The 21,810-nt window shown below is 43.8% G+C and overlaps 1 non-coding gene across 1 annotated transcript; it reads left to right on the top strand.

Moving 5' to 3' along the window:
• Positions 1-3,318: 3,318 nt before the first annotated feature.
• LOC111886742 (U6 spliceosomal RNA) lies at positions 3,319-3,423 on the top strand. Its single transcript, XR_002848542.1, has one exon. It is a non-coding gene; the product is annotated as a U6 spliceosomal RNA (small nuclear RNA).
• Positions 3,424-21,810: the final 18,387 nt, after the last annotated feature.

The raw sequence follows: 21,810 nt of genomic DNA, 5'->3' as shown, positions 1-21,810 counted from the left end.
GTATCGCTTTTCATTGTTCGAATTGTGAGAAATGGAAAGAAATAGTTTGAACATTCTGGACTTGTTGCTATAAGTTTTGAAATGGTTTAAACACATACATATGCTATCTAATGAAAGTGTATCAGCTTGAGAAGTCTAGTGGAAGACTTATCGAAGCATTACGTATCAGAAATAAACTCTTTAGTAAGAAAGTCAAAAAGTATTGATTTATGGAAGTCCAGTTAATTTATGGATACATGTCATAGCTATTGGGAGCATAATTGTTATACTAGTGGGAGCATAATTGTTATGCTAAGTGATGCAAGTTGGAAATAATATTTGTAGGAAACAAAGTTTACAAATTTGCAATTTGAAAAGTTTGGAAATTGTTTCGCTATAGAAAGATTTAGGGGAGAAAGTGCTTATACTTTATTTCAAATCTAAAAGTTTAGATTGAAGTTTAAATAAAACTTAGTCATATATAAATATCGTGTCAACAAAGGAAATTTGATATATGGAAATATTATAGCAAGAGACTGTCAAGTCTTTATGTAAGACATTATGTATCGAATCCCATATGCTTCGTATATAGGATCGATTACATATGCTATAATATTAACTTGTTATGATTTTCCAAATGCCTAGGGTATTGAGAGGGAAAAAGGACTAGAACAAGGTGTGATTGAAGTTGTTAAACAACTGTCAAGAACACTCTGAGGGTTACTGAGGATTTGGTTGCTTCTGGACAGTTGGAAGTATATTATTAATTTGGACAGACCACACTGACATAATTCTGAATGGAGGTGACTCTTGTTCGGGATTGATGGTCATATGGTAATATGGAAATATTTCCATAGAGGGAGTTGGTTATTGAAATCTGCATATGAGTTAGAAACCTTAATGCAAGGAAGGTGTTCAAGGAGTTACCTTGAATTTGATACTTCATCACCATGAAATTGTTTTAGTAAGAAAGTTTCAATGGAGCATTTTGTGACGTCGTTGGCTAAGTCTTGGTGACTTTGACACCACGTCATCAAAAAAGGATGTTGCATGCAAGGTTAGACTCTAACACATTTAGTGTTAACAAGAATTCGGAATTCTTACACTTGTAATAAGGATTTGGAATTGTGAAATAAGCATCATTGGATACATGTCCAATTGATCTGTTCTCAAAGGAAGAACCATAGAGAGACATAGTATGCATGTTTATAACATGACATGACTGATATTTAATTCAAGCATTTAGTTGATTAATAGAAACATTATACAATTACTAAAGTCTAATTAGTATGGTGATTAAATAATTTTGAGACCAAAGTTAATTAGGTTATTATTGTGTTTCATTTCGGATGTTGTACTTCCTGAATAATTGGATTATTCAAACATCCACAGTCGATCATACTTTTGGAAGTAGGTAGTGAATTAAGACTGTCATGAATCAGACTGTAGATCGTCTAAGGGGTTAGACATAACAATGGTTTGTTGCAGTATTCATGAGTACTTTTGAAATGGAGATTTAAGTATTGGATAAACTCATGATCAAAGAATTACTTCATGGATTTTATCACGGGTAATTTTGAGACGATAATTTCATATATTCTTGAAACGGAGATATATGAGTTGTTGTTTACGAGTAAGTTGTGCATTGATAATACGTAAATGCATCAGTAACTTGATGTTATAAAATGTATTGTTGTGCATGATTTGATGAGTGAATAGTGCAATCATATAAGTTGAAGTTTATCTGTTCCTTTTACCCTAATGGGAAAAAGAAATATCTACGAGCTCCTCGATGATTTGATGATGACATCTAAAGTGCTTGGCCAAGCCAAGCCCTAATGGGAAAAAGAAATATCTATTAGCAATCTTAGTTTCCACCCTAGTAAGGAATCTACATGAATTCTCTAAGGATATAAGGCATCATACAAATCAAGAAAATCTATCCTAGAATTCTTGAGGGATCCTTAGCCTACCAACTAGCATGCATTTCTATTAGTTCGATAACAACAACTATAATAGATTAATACAATATATAACACATTTATAGGTATTTTGAAAGACCACTGGTTCGAGGTCTGACAAACTATACACCGTTTTTTCTCCGCTTCATTAATTGAAATTCATTCTTTATTGTAAAAATGTTTTCATAAAACTCCTAATTCCTTAGTTTGAGTCTGGAATCCCATGAATGTTCATCCAAATATCTCAAACCAGGGCTTTGATACCAACTTATAAAAACCCAAAATTCATAACTAATTTATCATTTTCATTTTACCAAAAACCTCCAAGGTATCATAAAAACCAAAGCAAGAAATCCCAGGTGTATCAATACTATCATCCCAAATGCAAAAACTTCCCATGGGGTTACCCATCCCTGAATTGCTCTCTCACGGGCACACTTAACTACAGAGTTCTTATAGGATCTGATGCCCTCATGCCTTTAAAACGTGTTGTGATAGGGAATGTATCCACACCCCTTATAAGGAAATGTTTCGTTCTCCTTCCTAGCCGATGTGAGATCACATGCAACCCACCTTAAAATGATATTGTCTATCAGACAACCATGTAGCCATGCCAGGACCATTAGATAGATTGGCAACGATCATTTACCGAGCCATTGCCAAGACCAGGAAAACCTGCTAATCACGCTCTGGTTACATGGTTGTGCGTCATCAACCAGATAGCAATTTGTAACATCCCAAAAATTTCAACAAATTTAAACTTTTGAAAGCAACCCATTTACTTATAAAGTGTTTACAAAACCACTGTTCCCGAAACATGTTTTAAAATTAGAGTCTAGTAAAACCAAGGATGTGTACGGTCGCGCATTCGCCTTGCCACAACCATCTGAAGCACCTGAAATAATAAAATGAAACTATAAGTACAAAGCTTAGTGAGTTTCCCCAAAGTACCACCACATACATATAACAAACAATCATGCTCAAATATTCATGCCTGGCCCAATCAGCCTTGGGCTGGAATACCAGGCATGTCTACGATGGGCTCAATCGTCCTTAGGATAGAATACCCTCGTATCATAAGCATGTTGGTCCAATCAACCATCGGGTTGGAATACCAAACATGTCGGGTCCAATCAATCATTGGCTTGGAATACCCTAGGCCTATTGACTGATGCACAAAGCAGTCCAGTCTCACCATATACCATACAGTCATGTCGGGTCCAATCAACCATCGGGTTAGAATACCCCATGCTCAGTCAACCATCAGGTTGGGTTGAATGGCGCAGACCTGGATGAGTTTGTTGGTCTCAAGGGTGTTCCTCGAGGCCGTGCATTGATTCGGGGGACTCAAGAAGGAAATGATTGTTATGATCAACTGGATGATTACTAGGGACATCCGATAAAATTGGAATGATACAGAGAAGATTAGCATGGCCCCTGTGCAAGGATGACACGCATAAATCAAGAAATGGTATCAGAGCTGGGGCACGATTCGATGTGTTCGACGGGGACGTCTAACCCTATAACGGGGGTGAAGGTGGGTCGCACCTGATCTCACATTGACTGGGAAGGAGAACGAAACATTTCCTTATAAGGGGTGTTGATACCTTACCTATCACAATGTGCTTCAAATCCGTGAGGGAAGCAGATCCCATAAGAACTCTGCAGTTAAGCGTGCCTTGGAGAGAGAAATTCTGGTATGGGTGACCCTGTGGGAAGTTTCCGCGTCGAGAGCCCAAAGCGGACAATATTGTGATACATGCCAGAGGGGGATGTTACAAATGGTATTAGAGCTAGGGCATGGGTCGATGTGTTCGACAGTGATGTCTAACCCTATAATAAGGGGTTAAGGTGGGTTTCACTTCATCCCACATCGACTTGGAAGGAGAACGAAACATTCCCTTATAGGGGGTGTGGATACCTTCCCTATCACAACATGTTTTAAAGCCGTGAGGGCAGCTGTAACATCCCAAAATCAGAGGCCAAAAATTTTGTTTCTTTAATTAAGTGATTTTAAGTTGTTTATCAAAACATAGCGAAGATCATGTCAATACATAAAACCATACTATCAAGTTTCAAACCAAATCATCTTGAAGTAACAAAATATCAGAGTACAATCCCAGAAAACTCTAAGCGGAAATCATGTGTGTGTGTGTGTGTGTGTGTCTGATGCACTGCTACACCACCGGCTCCTTCTCCTTAGACGAAGAACTACCTGAAACCAGAAACTAAAACTGTAAGAACGAATCTGAGTGAGCTCCCCCATCGTACCACATACCATACAATCACATAACATATATACTGCAGCGCAATTCTGGGTCATCAGTACTACCCATGTCAAGCCATTATGGGGTGCTGACCTATCCATGTAAAGCCGTTATGGGGTGCTAACCTACCCATGTCTAGCCATTATGGGGTGCTGACCTACCCATGTCAAGCCATTCTGGGGTGCTGACCTACCCTCCGGTCTATCTCAACCGTACACGAGGACTATTTCACCCCTACTACTAACACATAATATCATATCATAGTCATGCAGTCAGACATATCTGGGGTGTCCAACCTACCCATTGGTCCTCGCGACCGAATCGAGGACTAGTCCCCCTTCTACTGATACTATCTCGCATACATAACAACTAGAAAACTAGCATACTCACATATTTAGCAATCTAGCACACTCACATATCCAACAATAACAGAACATACAATTACCACAAAGATAATCATCCCAACTAACAATTACTAGTTGGTCGCCCTTAGCGTCTTAGACCCACTTCTACTGGAAGGTAACTCACCTTGATGTCTTGTAGTGTCTGAACTGTCCTCGGCGTGAAGGTCAGATCTCCTCGACTCCGGAACCCCTACATGACAACCCCCAAATCATCAAACAGAACATACAACCCTAACTCGGGTCAATACCAAAACCAGGCAAAGTCAATAATGGTCAAAGTCAACACCCAGTTGACCTGACTCGCCGAGCTGGTCTACCAACTTGTTGAGTCTATACTCCATTAACCCGATCCAACCCCGAATTCAATCGTTACGTCGAGCAGGAACTCTATGGGTTCTCCTTCATTCAAACCATCGGGACCATCTTCATCCGACTCGCCGAGTTGTATGAACAACTCGTCGAGCCCATCCTCAAAGATTGGGAGATTGCCTTGGACTCGCCGAGTCTGTTCTAGCACTTGTCGAGTCCCATGAATCGTAGGTCCAAGGCAAACCCCCTATCAGGATGAGCATTCCTTTCACTCAACCAAAACCATTGCAGAAGACGTTTTTTTTTTTGGAAAAAGCATCTCGACTCGCCGAGTCACCTAAGTGACTCGCCGAGTCCCTCCTTATCGCATATTATACAGTCGATTTCAGTAGGACTTAACACACTAAAACCATAGATATGGCCTCCTAATGTCCATTTTACACGTAAAGTTCCAAAATTGATACGCATGCAAGGGGTCTTTTGCCCAAAAAGCCATAAAATATGGCCTCCAAGGTGCATGGGGTGTTCATGGAAACAAAATGGGCACCTTTGTGCCATAAACCCCCTAATAGATCTGGATCTAAAGCAGACACTAACTTCCAACACTAAATCCCGAATACAACCTCTCTAGGGCTTAGAAAGATGAAGGAAAAAGGCCCAAAATCAAGATCTATAGACAAAGGTTCAGCTTCATACATCCAGTAAGTTGAAAATGAGCTCCAAAGTCTGGATCTTCTTGTTTCCCCTTGGCCTCACAAGCTCCTTTCCTCTTCTCAAGCTTCACAATCCACCAAAAAGAACCAAAATGGCCTTAGAACACACAAAAACGACTAGGGTTTCAATATGATGTATTTTGGGAGTATATGGGACGATGGAGGCTGAGATAAGGTGTTTAAATAGGGTACAAACCCTCAAATTAGGGTTTTACCCAAACAACACCTACTCGTCGAGTCAGTCTTCCGACTCTTCGAGTAGGTCACTTAAACTGTCCGCGGATCTCGACTCTACTCGACGAGTTGGGCCTCCAACTCGTTGAGTTCCAGAGAAAAACACAAGAAATGCTTGAATAATATGCATACCAAGTATCACGTGCTACGAATCTCCCCCACTAATCTTAGACTTCGTCCTCGAAATCTGCTACTCGATCCAGAAAAAGCTCGGGGTAATGCTCCCTCATCTCATCCTCTGACTCCCAAGTCCATTCTGAGCCCTTGCAGTGCTGCCGCTACACCTTTACCAGCTCCACCCTCTTGTTCCTCAGATCCCTTGACTTCCTGTCAAGGATTGCTGCTGGCCGCTCAATGTAGTTCAGGCTATCTTCAACCTGAATATCCTCCAAAGGTACCACCGCCGAATCATCTACCAGGCATTTCCGTAACTGGGAGACATGAAAAGTGCTATGAATCTGATTGAGTTCAACTGGCAGATCTAGCCTATATGCCACCTTACCTACTTGGGATATAACCCTTAAAGGTCCAATATACATGGGGCCCAGCTTGTCCCGCTTCTTGAACCAAATGACGCCCTTCCACGACGACACCTTCAGGAGCACCATATCCCCGACCTGAAAATCCAGGTCAGACCGTCGCTTGTCGGCATAACTTTTCTACCGACTCTGAGCAGTCTGAAGCCTGCTTCGAACCTACTGGATCCTTTCTGTAGTCTTGAGTTCCACTGCGGTACTCCCCATGACTCTCTGCCCAACCTCTCCCCAGCATATCGGGGTCCTGCACTTCCTCCCATACAACATTTCGTAAAGAGGACGGTCGATACTCGCATGATAAATATTGTTATAGGAGAACTCAGTTAGCGAAAGGTAAGTATCCCAACTACCTCCGAAGTCTAAACACATGCCCGCAGCATATCCTCTAGAGTATGGATGGTCCGCTCATTCTGGCCATCCGTATGCGGGTGAAAGGCGGTGCTAAAATGCAGTAGAGTACCCAACTCGTCATGAAACTTCTTCCAAAACCTGGAAGTGAACCGCACGTCCCTGTCCGAAATCACTGAAACTGGTACCACGTGCCTCGCCACTACCTCCCGGATATAGATGTCGGCCAACTTTTCAGCCAAAATACTCTCCTGGATTAGAATAAAATGGACACTCTTGGTCAATCGATCAACGATGACCCAAATCGAATCTACTCCTCGTGCGGTCCTTGGTGGCTTCGTAATGAAGTCCATAGTAATATCCTCCCACTTCGACAGTGGGATATCCAACGGCTGGACCTTGCCGTGAGGTCTCTGGTGCTCAGCCTTCACCTTCCTACAGCGGGATATCCAGCCTTCGCTCGCTCTTCCTGTTGGATTAGTGTCTAAGTCGATAACTATTTTTGTATGTACTTGACCTAATTATGAGCATGGTCCTTTTGGGTTGCCTTCACCATGGCAATATGTAGGATGAATTAAGGAGAGAAAGGTTTAATTATGATTTATCAATATATTATAAGAATAATATATTAAAGGAGAAATCATAATGTTTAATTAATATTAGTCAAGAATTAATTAAGAATTAATTTTGTGGCTAAAAGAGATTAATTAAACTTAAGGGACTGAAATTGTAATTATAAGATAATTGCAAGAGTGGGCTAATGAACTCCATAGAGTGGAGTGGACAAAATTTATGGGGAAGCCCATAAGATTTCGTCCATAAATCTAAAGAAAGGGATCCATGGGCTGGTTAGGGCCTAAGCAGTCAGATTAGGGTTTCCCAGTTGAAAACCCTAATAGCCTACATGCATATAAAGGACCCTTAAGCCCCAAAAACGTGGACAAGTCTTCCTCTAGGGTTTTTAGATGTTTTGGGCAGCCTCCTCTCTTCTCCTCTTCATCCAAGTTGGTTAGTGGTGTTTGTGACTCCATTAAAGGTGCATCACTTGAGGTACTAAGCTTTCTGAAGCCAATCAAAGCAAGGAATTGATTGTTATTGCAATATAACAATCAAAGGTAATTACTAAACCCTTATTTCAGTTCTTATATGATAGATTTAGGGTTTATAGCTTTGGATATTTAATAGCATGTTCATTAGACAAACTAGATTCAAAAGCTATTAGGGTTTGCATGTACACCATAGGATTGTTGTATTGGTTGAAACCCATCACTTCCGATGTTCCTCCTTCATGGCCTCCTGTTGGGCCTCCCGAATCTGCCCCAACAATGGAGTCATAACTGTCATCCTCAGACAGATGTCCCTGATCGGTGCTGCCTTGTGGCTATGCGCATCGGCCACGACATTGGCCTTCCCCGGGTGGTAGAGGATCTCGCAATCATAATCCTTCACCACATCAAGACACCGACGTTGTCTCATATTTAGATTCAGCTGGTCCATAAGATACCTCAGGCTTTTGTGGTCTGTGTAAATGGTACAATGAAACCCATAGATCTAATGGCGCCAAATATTGAGGGCAAAAACAACAACCCCAAACTCCAAAACGTGCGTCAGATAATTCGCCTCGTGAGGCTTCAACTGCCTTGAAGCGTAAGCTATAACATGCCCCCTCTGCATCAATACCGCGCCCAAACCCAAGATGGATGCATCACAGTATACAACAAAATCCTCCATGCCATTCGGCAGGGCGAAGATTGGCACCTCACACAATTTCTGTCTTAATGTATCAAATGCAGCCTGCTGCTCAGGACCCCAACGAAAGACCATGACTTTCCTCATCAACCGGGTCAGGGGGAAGACTATCTTGGAGAAGTCCTTAATGAATATCCGATAGTAGCCTGCCAATCCCAGGAAGCTCTGAATCTCAAATGGAGACCTCGGAACCTCCCACCTCATCACGGCCTCCACCTTGGCCGGGTCAACTGAAATCATGTCCGGGTTGACAAGGTGCCCAAGAAACTGTACCTCGTGCAACCAAAACTCACACTTGGAGAACTTAGAATACAAGCTCTCCCTCCTCAAAGTATCCAGAACCTCCCACAAGTGCTCCTCATGCTGTTGTAGTGTCTTGGAATAAACCAATATGTCATCGATGAAAACTATCACAGACCAATCCAACATCGGTCTGCACACGTGGTTCATGAGATCCATGAACACGGAAGGAGCATTGGTAAGCCCGAAAGGCATCACCACAAACTCATAGTGGCCATAACGTGTCTGAAACGCAGTCTTCTGCACATCCTCCTCCTATACCCTCATCTGATGATATCCTGAACAAAGATCAATCTTGGAGAACCAAGACACTCCCTGTAACTGGTCAAAGAGGTCATCAATCTTCGGGAGTGGGTAATGGCTCTTCACCGTTACCTTATTTAGCTCCCAGTAGTCTATACACATCCGATGCGACCCATCATTCTTCATCACAAACAAAATCGGGGCTCCCCATTGTGACCTGCTCGGTCTAATGAATCCCTTGTTTAACAGCTCCTGCAGCTGTGTAGACAAATCCTGCATCTCAGGAAGAGCCAACTGATACGGTTCCTTGGCAATCAAAGCCGCACCAGGGACTAGGTCGATCCTAAAGTCTACCTGCCTCTCTAGAGGTATCCTAGGAAACTCCTTGGGGAAAACATCTACAAACTCTCATGCCACGGGCACATCGCCCACCGTCGCCTTACCCACCTCCCGGGTTATCATAACATAGGCGACAAATCCTGCGCAACCCAGCTGAAGGTAGCGCCTAGCTCTCACTTCTGAACATAAAGCTAGTCCATGATGTGGCCTCTCGCTCTGAATTACCAGATCTCCCCTACTTGGGGTCCTGATCTGCACCAAACTGTTGTGCGCAGTCAATCACTGCCCCATATGGGAACTAGATCTATAGGTAACGCTCCTCGAACAGCCTCAAAACATAATCTTAGTATACCTATGATGCTCGCACTGGCCGGTTGTCTGCAATCTCGACCTCTAGAGGGAAATCCAACATGCCCAAAGACTCAGGAAACTTCTTGCTAAACGCAAGAGAGACAAACGATCGGGTAGCACCAGAATCAAACAGTACCTAAACTGGGATACCGTTTACATGGAACTATCCTAACAGAGCACATACAAATCACAGCGACATATCATAAAAGCATAAGAAAGAAATCATACCCGTCACCACATCGGGTGCAGCGCGTGCCTCCTCGGCTGTCAACTGAAATGCTTGGCTCCTCACCATTGGAGCCTCTAACTTGGCCTTCTGGCCATCCATGACCCGTGTGGATGTTAGGGTCGGCGCTGCTGCTGTCGCTGTTGTCAATCGTGGCCAGTTGGCCTTCTTATGGCCCTTCTGATTTATATGGAAGCAAATCAGGTCTGACATCTGTATTTTAGGGGCAGGGACAGTACAATCCCTGCCAAACTGCCCCATCTTGCCGCACTTGTAGCAGCCCGACGATCCCGCTCTACAAGCTCCCTTATGCGGCCTGCCGTATTTCCTGCAATGACTCTGGCCCGGCTGTCCCTTCTACCTAACGTCGGATCCCTTGGGTTTCTTCCCCGAAACCCTTGTCACCTGCTCAGTCTCTGGTTTCCTCTTCCAGACGTGCTCCAAATCGAGCTCCCTCTCCCACAACCTGGCAATAATGGACTCCAAGGTCGGACAGGCTGAATAGCTGACATGCTCCTGAATATCAGCCCTCAACATATCATGTTAGCGGGTCTTGTGCATCTCCTCATCCCCCGCATATTGGGGTACCAATAGGGCCCTCTCCATGAATTTGGTGGTGATCTCCACCACTGTCTCAATCGTCTGCCTCATATCGAGAAACTCCCTGGCCAGCTGTTGAAGCTCCACAGCAGGCGCAAACTTAGCCCGGAATCTGGTCGCAAAATCTGACCATGCCATAGCCTCAACGGCTGGGGCTCCCAACGAGTCGCCAACCGACTCCTACCAGTCTCTAACTCTATCCCTCAGACATCCTGCAGCAAAGCGGGCCTTCGAGCCTTCCGGGCAGAAGCTTGTCAACTGCACAGACTCAATGTATGTGAACCATCTCCTGACAGCAATGGAGTCCTTCACCCCGTGAAAATTCGACGCACCACTCCATCTGAAGTCCTTAAAGGGTAGTGTGCGCGTACCCGCCTGGCCAGATGTCAAATCACTCCTAAATGCTCGGAGGCGATCCTCCATCAGCTCAATAATCCCCTCCTTGATCGACCCAAAAATAACTGGGGTCGACTTAAGGATACCTCTCGTGATCTCAGACGCGATGAAAGCACGTAGCCTGTCTTCCACCTGCTCAGATCCTACCCCCGAGCTTGATCCTGATCCTGATCCAGATCCTGAGCCTCCTGCTCCATGTTGTGTGACCACCATACTTAAAATAAACACCTAAACGTCAGGATCATACATACTCCTGAGAGGTCTCACATACTCTCCCGGTTTCCTGGTTCCATCTTGACCCTCCTTGACTCGAGTACGGATCGTCTGCTTTTAGTAATACGGGCCCATACTACCTTCCACATCTATCCGTACTTTCCTCAAGGATTTCCTCAATTTCACCAAGTCCTCTTACCAATATCCCTTTCCATCTGATCTCATCCTAGGCTTTCCTAGGGCACCCTCCGACCTACTCTCCACCATGGGCTGCACTAGGAGTCCCTACTTCCCTTCCCTAACTAGCTCGTGAATACTGTTACATATCCGCTCACTAGTTAGTTATAGTTAGCCGGGACCCCTTTAGCACAAAGCAAACAGTATTCATGCATTGAGTAACCACATCAAGCATAACCTAATCAGGCTATCCTACCGTTGGCTAAATAGCCCTAGCATACAACTCATACAACAGGCATTCAAGGCATCCTCCTAGATCCTCAGCCCTAATATAGCATGCAGTTCTCAGAATCATATATCAGGCATACAAGGCATCCTCCTAGATCCTTAGCCCTAATCTAGCATGTAGTTCTCAGTATCATATACCATGCATACAAGGCATCCTCCTAGATCCTTAGCCCTAATCTAGCATGTAGTTCTCAGAATCATAAATCATACACATAACATAACAAGTATGGGTATCTTGGGGAAGACTTACTTGAGGTCGGCCGGTTGCACGCATCACACACCGTGTCTTTTCTCAAAATTCTTTAACTTAAAATTTTAGAAACTATTTTGTTTGTGAAAAATCTCTTAGTCGCTCGGTTTGAGTCCAGACACCCCCGAGGGTGTGTCCAAATCCCTCAAACCATGGCTCTGATACCAACTTGTGACATCCCAAAATTTAAGGTCAATTTTTTCTTTAATTAAGTGATTTATAAATTGATTATCAAAACATTGCCAAGATCATGTCAATAGATAAAACCATACTATCACGTTTCAAACCAAATCATCTTGAAGTACCAAAATATCAGAGTACAATCCCATAGAACTCCAAGCAGGAATCATGTGTGTGTGATGCGCTGCTACACCGCTGACTCCTTCCCCTTAGACGAAGATGTACCTAAAACTAGAAACTAAAACAGTAAGCACGGAGCATAGTAAGTTCCCCCATCATACCACATACCATACAATCACATAACATATATACTATCGGGCAATTCTGGGGCACCCGTCTTACCCATATCAAGCCATTCTGGGGTGCTAACCTACTCATGCAAGCCATTCTGGGGTGCTAACCTACCCATGTCAAGCCATTCTGGGATGCTGACCTACCCATGTCAAGCCATTCTGGGGTGCTGACCTACCCTCCGGTCTATCTCAACCGTACATGAGGACTATTTCACCCCTACTACTAACACATAATATCATAGCATAGTCATGCTGTCAGACATATCTGGGGTGTCCAGCCTACCCATTGGTCCTCGCGACAGAGTCAGGGATTAGTCCCCCTTCTACTGATACTATCTCGCATACATAACAACTAGCAAACTAGCATACTCACATATTTAGCAATCTAGCATACTCACATATCCAACAATAACAGAACAGACAATTACCACAAAGATAATCATCCCAACTAACAATTACTAGTGGGCCGCCCTTGGTGCCTTAGACCCACTTCTACTGGAAGGTAACTCACCTCCATGTCGTGTGGTGTCTGAGCTATCCTCAGCGTGAAGGTCGGCTCTCCTCGACTCTTCAACCCCTACAAAACAACCCCAAGCCATCAAACAAAACATACAACCCTAACCTGGGTCAATACCAATACCAGGAAAAGTCAACATTGGTCAAAGTCAACACCCTGTTGACCTGACTTGCCGAGTTGGTCTACCAACTCGTCAAGTCCATACTCCATTAACCCGATCCAACGCCGGCTTCACTCGTCGAGTCTAACAAGAACTCGATGGGTTCTCCTTCATTCAAACCATCAGGACCATCTTCATCCGACTTGCCGAGTTGTATGAACAACTCGTCGAGCCCATCTTCAAAGATTGGGAGATTGCCTTGGACACACCGAGTCTGTTCTAGCACTCGTCTTGTTCCATGGCTTCCAGGTCCAAGGAAAACCCCCATAGCAGACTGAGCGTTCCTTTCACTCAACCAAAACCATTCCAAAAGACGTCTTTTTATTAGGGAAAAAGCGTCTCGACTCACCGAGTCACCCAAGTGACTCGTCGAGTCCCTCCTTGTCCCATACTATATAGTCGATTTCAATGGGACATAACACACCAAAACCATAGATCTGGCCTCCTAATGCCCATTTACACGTAGAGTTCCAAACTTGGTACGCATACAAGGGGTCTTTGGCCCAAAAATCCATAAAAGATGGCCTCCAAGGTGCATAGGTTGTTCATGGCAACAAAATGGGCACCTTTGTGCCATAAAACCCCCCAATAGACCTGGATCTAAAGCATACACTGACTTCTAACACTAAATCCTGAATACAACCTCTCCGGGGCTTAGAAAGATGAAGGAAAAAGGCCCAAAATCAAGATCTATAGACAAAGGTTTGGCTTCATACCTCCAATAAGCTGAAAATGAGCCCCAAAACTCTGGATCTTCTTGTTTCCCCTGGGCCTCACAAGCTCCTTTCCTCTTCTCAAGCTTCACAATCCACCAAAAAGCACCAAAATGGCCTTAGAACTCACAAAAACAACTAGGGTTTCGATAAGATGTCTTCTGGGAGTATATGGTACGATGGGGGCTGAGATAAGGTGTTGAAATAGGGTGCAAACCCTCAATTTAGGGTTTTACCCAAACAACACCTACTCGCCGAGTCAGTCTTACGACTCGTCGAGTAGATCGCTTAAACTGTCTGCGGATCTCGACTCTACTTGACGAGTTGGGCCTCCAACTTGTCGATTCCCAGAGAAAAACACAAGAAATGCTTGAATAATAGGCATACCAGGTATCAGGTGTTACATCAGCATATGCCATAAGAACTCTACAGTTAAGCGTTTCTGGGCGAGAGCAAGTCAGGGATGAGTGACCCCGTGGGATGCTTTTGTGCCGGGAGCCAAAAGCGGACAATATTGTGATATGTGCCGGAGGGGGATGTTATAGTATTAAAATGTGGAAATCATAAAAGAGCTGCGAGTCAGAGTGTACAGTCATGCCTTTGACTTTTGCGATCATCCAAGGTACTTGAAACACATTTAATCCATGATTGTAAACATAAAGCTTAGTGAGTCCTTCCACAATATACATACAGCACAACAATAATAAACAATTAGGGGTTATTAGCATCCCTGGGGATTATTAGCAATCCCAGTAGGCTAACAGCACACCATGTGGATTAATATCAAGTTCAGGGGTTATCAGCAACTCTAAGGGTTCTCAGCAATAATAAAGTTATCAACAGATCAATTTAGATAAGACAACAATCAACAATAGAGACCCATATGGTCAAAACATAAATACCATACAAGTAAAAATAGTGAGAAAACTCACCCTGAAAATAACAGCTAAAAATATGACAACTCTCACACATAGGGTATACAGGATCAACAAGACACCTAATAGCAGTAAAGTCATACCCTATCAACTTACATCCTAGAACTACAGTTGACCTAAAATTCAACCTTAGTAAAAAGTTAACGATCAAGGCCAACTTTGTAGGCGCCTATGTCGTGGAACCATATGGCCATGTCGTGAGCACTCCAAGACAAAACCGTCAGAAACTGATCAACTCCAACGTCGTAAACACCATGGGCCACGTCGTGCCTATTGTCCAGCGAGATGGTTGAGAAAACACTTTTTACCATGACGTGGCACCAGGTAGCTACGTCGTGGGCATTTGTCAGCAACTACTTAATGGATTAAGTTTCTTTGCTACAATCCCAATAGCTCAAACTTCCAAATCTGAACCTCCTCATGGTCTTGATGGGTAAAGTTTCTGTAACGACCCAAAAATACAATCTAAAAATTTCCTTTTAAAATATTACTTAAAACATGATTGTCAAACCATAAATAAAATCATAACATAAATCAGAGTGTTAATTCCAAAACATATTTTCATTATCAATGTAAAACATCCCAGGCTGACTAATCAATGGTGTGTGCCATGCGATCACCACGAGCTCTTCCCTCCGCTATTGGAAGTACCTGAAATCAAAACTAAAAACCGTCAGCACGAAGCTTAGTGACTTCCCCCAACCTACCACATACCACACAAAACTACATACTGCAAATACTGGGCTTCGCCCTCTACCTCGGGCCTTGCCCGCTACAACAGGCCCTGCCTGGCTTCGAGCCCCGCTCGGTGTACAGATCTGTTTCTCTTAGGCCCCGCTTGTGTCTGGGCCCCGCCCGCTAACATATACTAACATATAAACATACCACAACACATAAACTAAACATACACTACTGAATCCTGTTCTAAGGCCTCACCTATGTTGGGCCTCACCCTTGTCCTGCTACTGATGAGTCATGGAACCCCGTCCACACTCCTTTTGATAGTGAGATACGGGCCCAGCCCACACTCACTCCCTTCCTAACTTGGGCCTCGCCCCTACTCTACTGCTAATCAGATATGGAACACCATCCATACTCGGCTATTGGAGAGATACGGGACCTCGCCCACACTCAACTCCCTACCAGGCACATACATGTATCACATAGACAACAAGTATAAACTATCATATAATCCATTCCTTGGGAACCCGCCCCCTATCATTGGACCTTGGTCCTGAACCCTATACAAGCATACTATGCCTAGGGCTAACCCCCAAGTCTTCTTACTCATAACTACATGGGCCGTCATTGTGGTCGTAGACCCATCCACACAAAGGGAAACTCACCTTGCACTGCTGAAGCTCTGACTGATAATCTTCTGACTACTATCTGACAACTCCCCAAGCGCTGCTCCAATAGCTCCCCGAGCTTCAATATAAATATAACATTTAGTCCCAAACTGACCCCCAGAAGTCAAGCTAAGTCAACTCTGGTCAAAGGCAAAGTCCTTGTCAAAGTCAACCTTCCAGATTGACCCTACTCGCTGAGTCAGCCTATTTACTTGTCGAGTTCATAGCTCAGAAATCCCATAAGTCGCGACTTGACTCGCCGACTCACCCCGTCGATTCGTCGAGTCTCCAACCTCCAAGTCCTAGTCCTGGTCCTGACCAACTTATTGAGTCACTGCCTTAACTCACTGACTCGACTCGCATCCAGAAGAGGTTAGCGTTTCGACCCGACTCACCGAGTTCAAGGACGAACTCCCCGAGTTCATCCTCAAAACTTCCATTCTGATGATTTCAATCTAAACCATTGCTTTCCAAGCATAGATCTGTGCTCCTGGGCTAGCTTCACACGTAAAGTTGCTAACTTTATGTGCATGCAAAGAGTTATGAAGCTAACACATCAATTCCAAGCAAAAATGGAGGTCTAAGACATACAATGGAGTCATGGGTGGAAAAAGCTAACAACTATGGGCTTCTACAACCCAAAAATACTTAGATCTGAAGTCTTCTTCATCCTCAAAGGCACAATACTCGGATTGGCCTTAGAAATGGCCCAAAAGTGACAAAATACAAACTAAGGAGAAAATCTAGATGCAAAACAGCCAAGGTATGAGCTTCATACCTTCTAATGATCTGAAATAGCATACTAACTCTGGATCTACTGCCCCTTCTTGTATCACCAAAGGTTCATTTCTTCCTCCTAGCTTCAAATCACCCAAAATCACAGAATTAATGCAAGGATACTTCAATGGAGGCTTAGGGTTTCGAGAGTAGATGCGGAGGGTGTTGGAGGCCTAAAATGTTCTTTAAATAGGGTGCTGGAAGCTGAAATTATGGTTTCCCAATCCAGACCGGACCCGCCGAGTCAGCCTCCAGACTCGTCGAGTCAGTCATTTAATCCTCTACACGGAACCCACTCCGACTCGTCGAGTTCACCCATGGACTTGACGAGTTGACCCCTTTGACTTAGGGTTTTTCCATTCCTTTCTTAGTCTTCTAGATTCTGGGTTTTACAACTCTCCCCCACTTAAACTAGACTTCGTCCTTGAAGTCTGCTATGACCAGCTACCATGCAATCGGTTCTCGACACTCCTATCCGAAGAACACCTCTCCTACCGACCATATTCATTGGCCCTCCGCTTGCTTCTTCCAGAAAATAATCCCTGATGATAATAACCCTAAGAACACTCTAATTACCATCAATCCTGAAAACACGGGTCCTACCCAACCGATCAACTAACTGCCCCATACAAAATCTCTTATCAATACTGCTCCTGACTGAAAATCCTACTGTCTCTTATCCGCCTTCAGGATGAACCGAGACCACCCCGGTCCCAACTAATCTACAATTATTTGGGTCACCGGACTCCTACCGGTTACTGAACCTAATCTCAAACGCTTCCTTGCTTCCAACAACTCCCGAAGGAACTTCCGCTATCTACTATTGTTCTAATTACCTTTCCGCTCTGGCTCTACAAATTCTGGGGTACTCGATCCCTTATCCTGACCGCAAGGTCTCTACCAAGTCCCACCTGCACTACTACTCACATACGGGCCTCGCCCATGGGTCTCACCCAACTATACCTTGAAGCGGACCCTCCCAAGGTCTCACCTCTCTAGGGCCATGTAGACCAAATCCCTACAAATTTTCTATGAACTATCCTTTCCTGATTCCCATCATGCTAACTAGTAAATACAGGTCTTGCCTAAATTCCGCTAACTAGGAGATACGGACCCTCGCCCTCAATCCTCTGACTTAGGAGATACGAGCCCTCACCCACACTCCTCTGCTAGGTACTACCAAATGCTGCGACAACCCGCAGTCTCACTCACTCAAACCCTGCTGACAATCCTCCCACCTGTTTTTCCCTAAACCATACATCTGCAATTGCGAAAATGTGAACTCCACGCTGAGAAGTTCCCTAAACTCCCAACTCGCACAGCCACTTGAGCCATCTGCCTTCTTAATGAGGATGCAAGCTCATCCTGAATCCACGCTCCCTTCTGCTCCTGAATCTCTGGGAGAACTCTCCCCCACTTCGATTCAACTTGATCCTTATAGTCTATTAATTGGATAGGATTTCCAACCCTCCCAACCATCCAATAACTAACCAGCTGATAACCCAATACTCACTGCCACTAATGATCCACAACTCCATAGTATCAATTCTAATCCACCCTTGAAGATTAATAGAATACTTCCGGAATCCCAATCACACCCTTGCTACAATGACTGCATCCTGAGAACCTGCTCTAAAGGGAAACCTTTGAACTACTACTCTAACTTTCTAGGGTATACAGATGGCATTTAATCCGAACACAAATAGGAATAACTCGTATAAAAGTACTCATCAAAATGCAGTACCATAATAATATAATCGTGAATAAAAGTTAATCAGGAGAGTAATAGATACGCACCTAACACATCCCGGTGTTGGTCGCGGCTCCACTGTAGTTAACTTAAATGCCCTGCCTCCTACCGCAGGCGCCTCTGCTCGAACCTGTCGGCCGTCTGTAATCCTCAACGTCGCAGGGGCATGTGCTTCCGCCCATCCTGCTGAAAGCAAACTCGGACACTGGGCCTTCTTTTGGCCCCGTTGACTGTAGTGAAAACATATCAAGTTTGGTCCATGGGTAGTGGTCGTAGTACAATCTCTGCTAAAATGACCAGTTCGGCCGCAATTGAAGCAGCCAGAATCACTACCACTACCACTCCTGCATGCACCCTCATGCGTCCTGCCACACCTGCCACAACGACTGCGGCCTCGAACATCCCCCGATCTCCCATCTAGCCCTTTGGGCCTCTTGCCGGAACCTGTGGCTACCTAACCCTCATCTGGCTTTCTCTTCCTCTCTGTCTCGAAATCAATCACCCTTTCTCTGGACCTGCTCACAAACTGCCTGATGTCACTCCTTAGTATCTCGTGATATCGAGCTATCTTCATATCCTCGTCCGCCACATATTGTTGGACCAGAAGAGCCCTCTCCCTGAACTTGGCGGTGATTTCCACCACATTCTCAGTCGTCTGTTGAAGGTCCTGAAACTCCTGTGCCAACTGCTGCACTTCAATAACTGGTGCAAACTCAACCCTAAACCTGGCCGAGAAATCACTCCATTTCATTGCGTCCAACGTGGCATCTTCTCCTATGGCATGACCATACTCCTCCCACCAGTCCCGCGCTCTATCCTTCAGAAGGCAGGAGGCGAGTCTGACCTTGTCCCCCTTGGGACACCGACTCGAACGGAAAGCGTTGGCAACATCGGCCAACCACCTGCTGCTAGTAATGGGATCCCTAGCCCCATGATAATCTGGTGCTCCACAAGCTCTAAACTCTCTAAAAGTCAAGGTACGCACCCCTACCAAAGCCATCATCTCAGTGCGAAAAGCTCCCAGCTTCTCATCCAGAAGCTCCAAAATACCCTCCTTGACCGAACTGAAGATCACGGAAGTCTGATATAGAATACTGCGCGTAACCTCATGATGAGAATTGTTATCGAGAATTAAGATGCGAAATAATAGATTTGAATCATGAATTATAAAGAACACATGAAGTAAATATTAATCAGATCTCGTTTTATTAATACTGATTACAGAATAAGCTGAAGAGATTTTATGTGTTTCGATATATTTTTTCTACTTCAAGCCTAAGTCCCTATTTATAGGGAACTTACAAAAAGTATACTAAGTCTTATACTATGAAACTTCGAATGCTACACTTCGCATAGAAAATTGACTTAGTAAAATACATACAAAATGCAAATCATTACAAGACACAGTATTCGACTTTTACAACTAACATCTACATTCTCCCCCTTTGTAAATAGTCGATACAATTCAACTTAAAAGCTTTTGAATTGCAGAGTGAATCGTTCTTCGCACTTCTCCATACCAAGAGATCACCTTCTTCAAGTCCTTCTTGTCACCTTCGTTATTTTTCTTGCAATTATTCATACGTACTATGAAGTGCGTATATTGCGAAGAATTGTATCTTTCAATCTCTGAAGCTTTGAACAAGAACTTCTTCGGTTTGCCCTTAGTGTCTCTTCCCGAAAACACCATGCCGAATGGTTTAAGGCAAAATCTCACCCACTACATACTTCGACAAAGCTGATTGTGTCACAGTATCTTCCCATGGAACTTTCACTTCTCTTCCAAGCACATTCGCTAACTCCTCATCAGTCAGTGCAAGACAATCGAAGTAGTTGTCGATATAAGTCTTCACATGTGCGAATCCAACTTTGAAAACATTTGTTTCTGAGCCTTTGAGTTTGTTTTCTTCCATGTGCTTCAGAATCAGAGCTACTTGAATGAGATCGTTGCAATTCATCAATGGAAAATCAGCAATAGTGAAGTCGTATTGTTTGTTGTCTGCCCTGATGAAAAAATATCGAAAGTTTTGAAGCATGCCTTCAAACAAAACATCATTCTTTATCGTGAGCACCTTCTTGATCTTCATCAGTGACCAGACTTCATCAGGATTCTTCCCAAGAACAGCATGAAATCTGATTTTCATGTGAGTGTAGTCATCCGGATTATCGAATTTCTCACTGATCTTGTATTGAGCAGTAATAAACAACATTTCATTTATAGGGAAGTCCAGCTGACAGTGATCAGAGTTCACAATGTCGTAACTTCTTTTGGGCTTCTTCTCGAACTCATACATCTCCCTTGCTACTACTTTAGACTCTATTGTTTCGTAAGAGTAAAGTTTCGCAGGATCACCTTTGTTCATCGAGGGAGGATCACTTGCTCGTTGTCGCATTATACTCTGGACTTGTCTCATTCTTTCAAGTTCAGCTTCAGCATCAGCTTTTATTTCTTCTTTGGACTTTTCATACAGGATGCCCTTTCCTTTTCCTGTAACATCTTTCTGAGGTTGAGAACTCGAACCTCCTTCGTTTCCTCCAATAACAATTCCCTTTGAAATTGTTTTTGTAGTTATTGTTGTTGAAGAAATCGGTTTAGTAGGAATTGGAAGAGTTGCAACCAGTTGAGTCGAGATGACTTTTCCCACTGTTTTGGCATCAGCTTCTTTGCTTCGACTTTTCTCTCCCCCTTGCGCCCCTGTGAAAACAGGTGGAGCACCCTTCGGAAGTAAAGAACTGAAGTTTGAAATTGGAGCAAGAGCCTTCTGAATGGCTTGTTCTAAAGTGTTAATCTTTAGAGACAAAAATTCTGGAGTAAGGATTTGCGAAGTGGAAGATTGCGAAATTGGTGATTTGAGCTCCGTGACCAATTTGATCAGGTGATCAAACTTTTCCATGGTAGCAGCTTTGTGATCATCAGCAACAGGAATGTTGTTGAGTTTGTGGATTTGAGACGAAATTTCCACAACCTGCTTGTGAAGATCTTCCTGTCTTGTATTTACTGCTTGAAGATCCTTCGCAAGGTCAGACTTCAACTCCTGAACTTTGAAGTTGACGTCCTCACGAACTTTCTTAACGTCTTGTACAAAAAGAATGTGTCTTTCTTTTGTAGCAGCTTTAAAGTCTTGTACTCCAGACGTAAAATTGTGCCCTTGTGCTTGCACTCTGAGTCATTTATTTTTTTCGGACTGATCGACTTTCTCCATAATGCGTTTCTCAGCCCCTTTGATCATCACATCCACCTCCATTGCTGAGA

This window comes from Lactuca sativa, chromosome 2 (genome assembly GCF_002870075.4).
Source record: "Lactuca sativa cultivar Salinas chromosome 2, Lsat_Salinas_v11, whole genome shotgun sequence".
In the NCBI taxonomy this organism is placed as follows: Eukaryota; Viridiplantae; Streptophyta; class Magnoliopsida; order Asterales; family Asteraceae; genus Lactuca; species Lactuca sativa.
The sequence above is the reverse complement of the archived record's forward strand: the minus strand, read 5'-3'. Positions and strand labels throughout refer to the sequence as shown.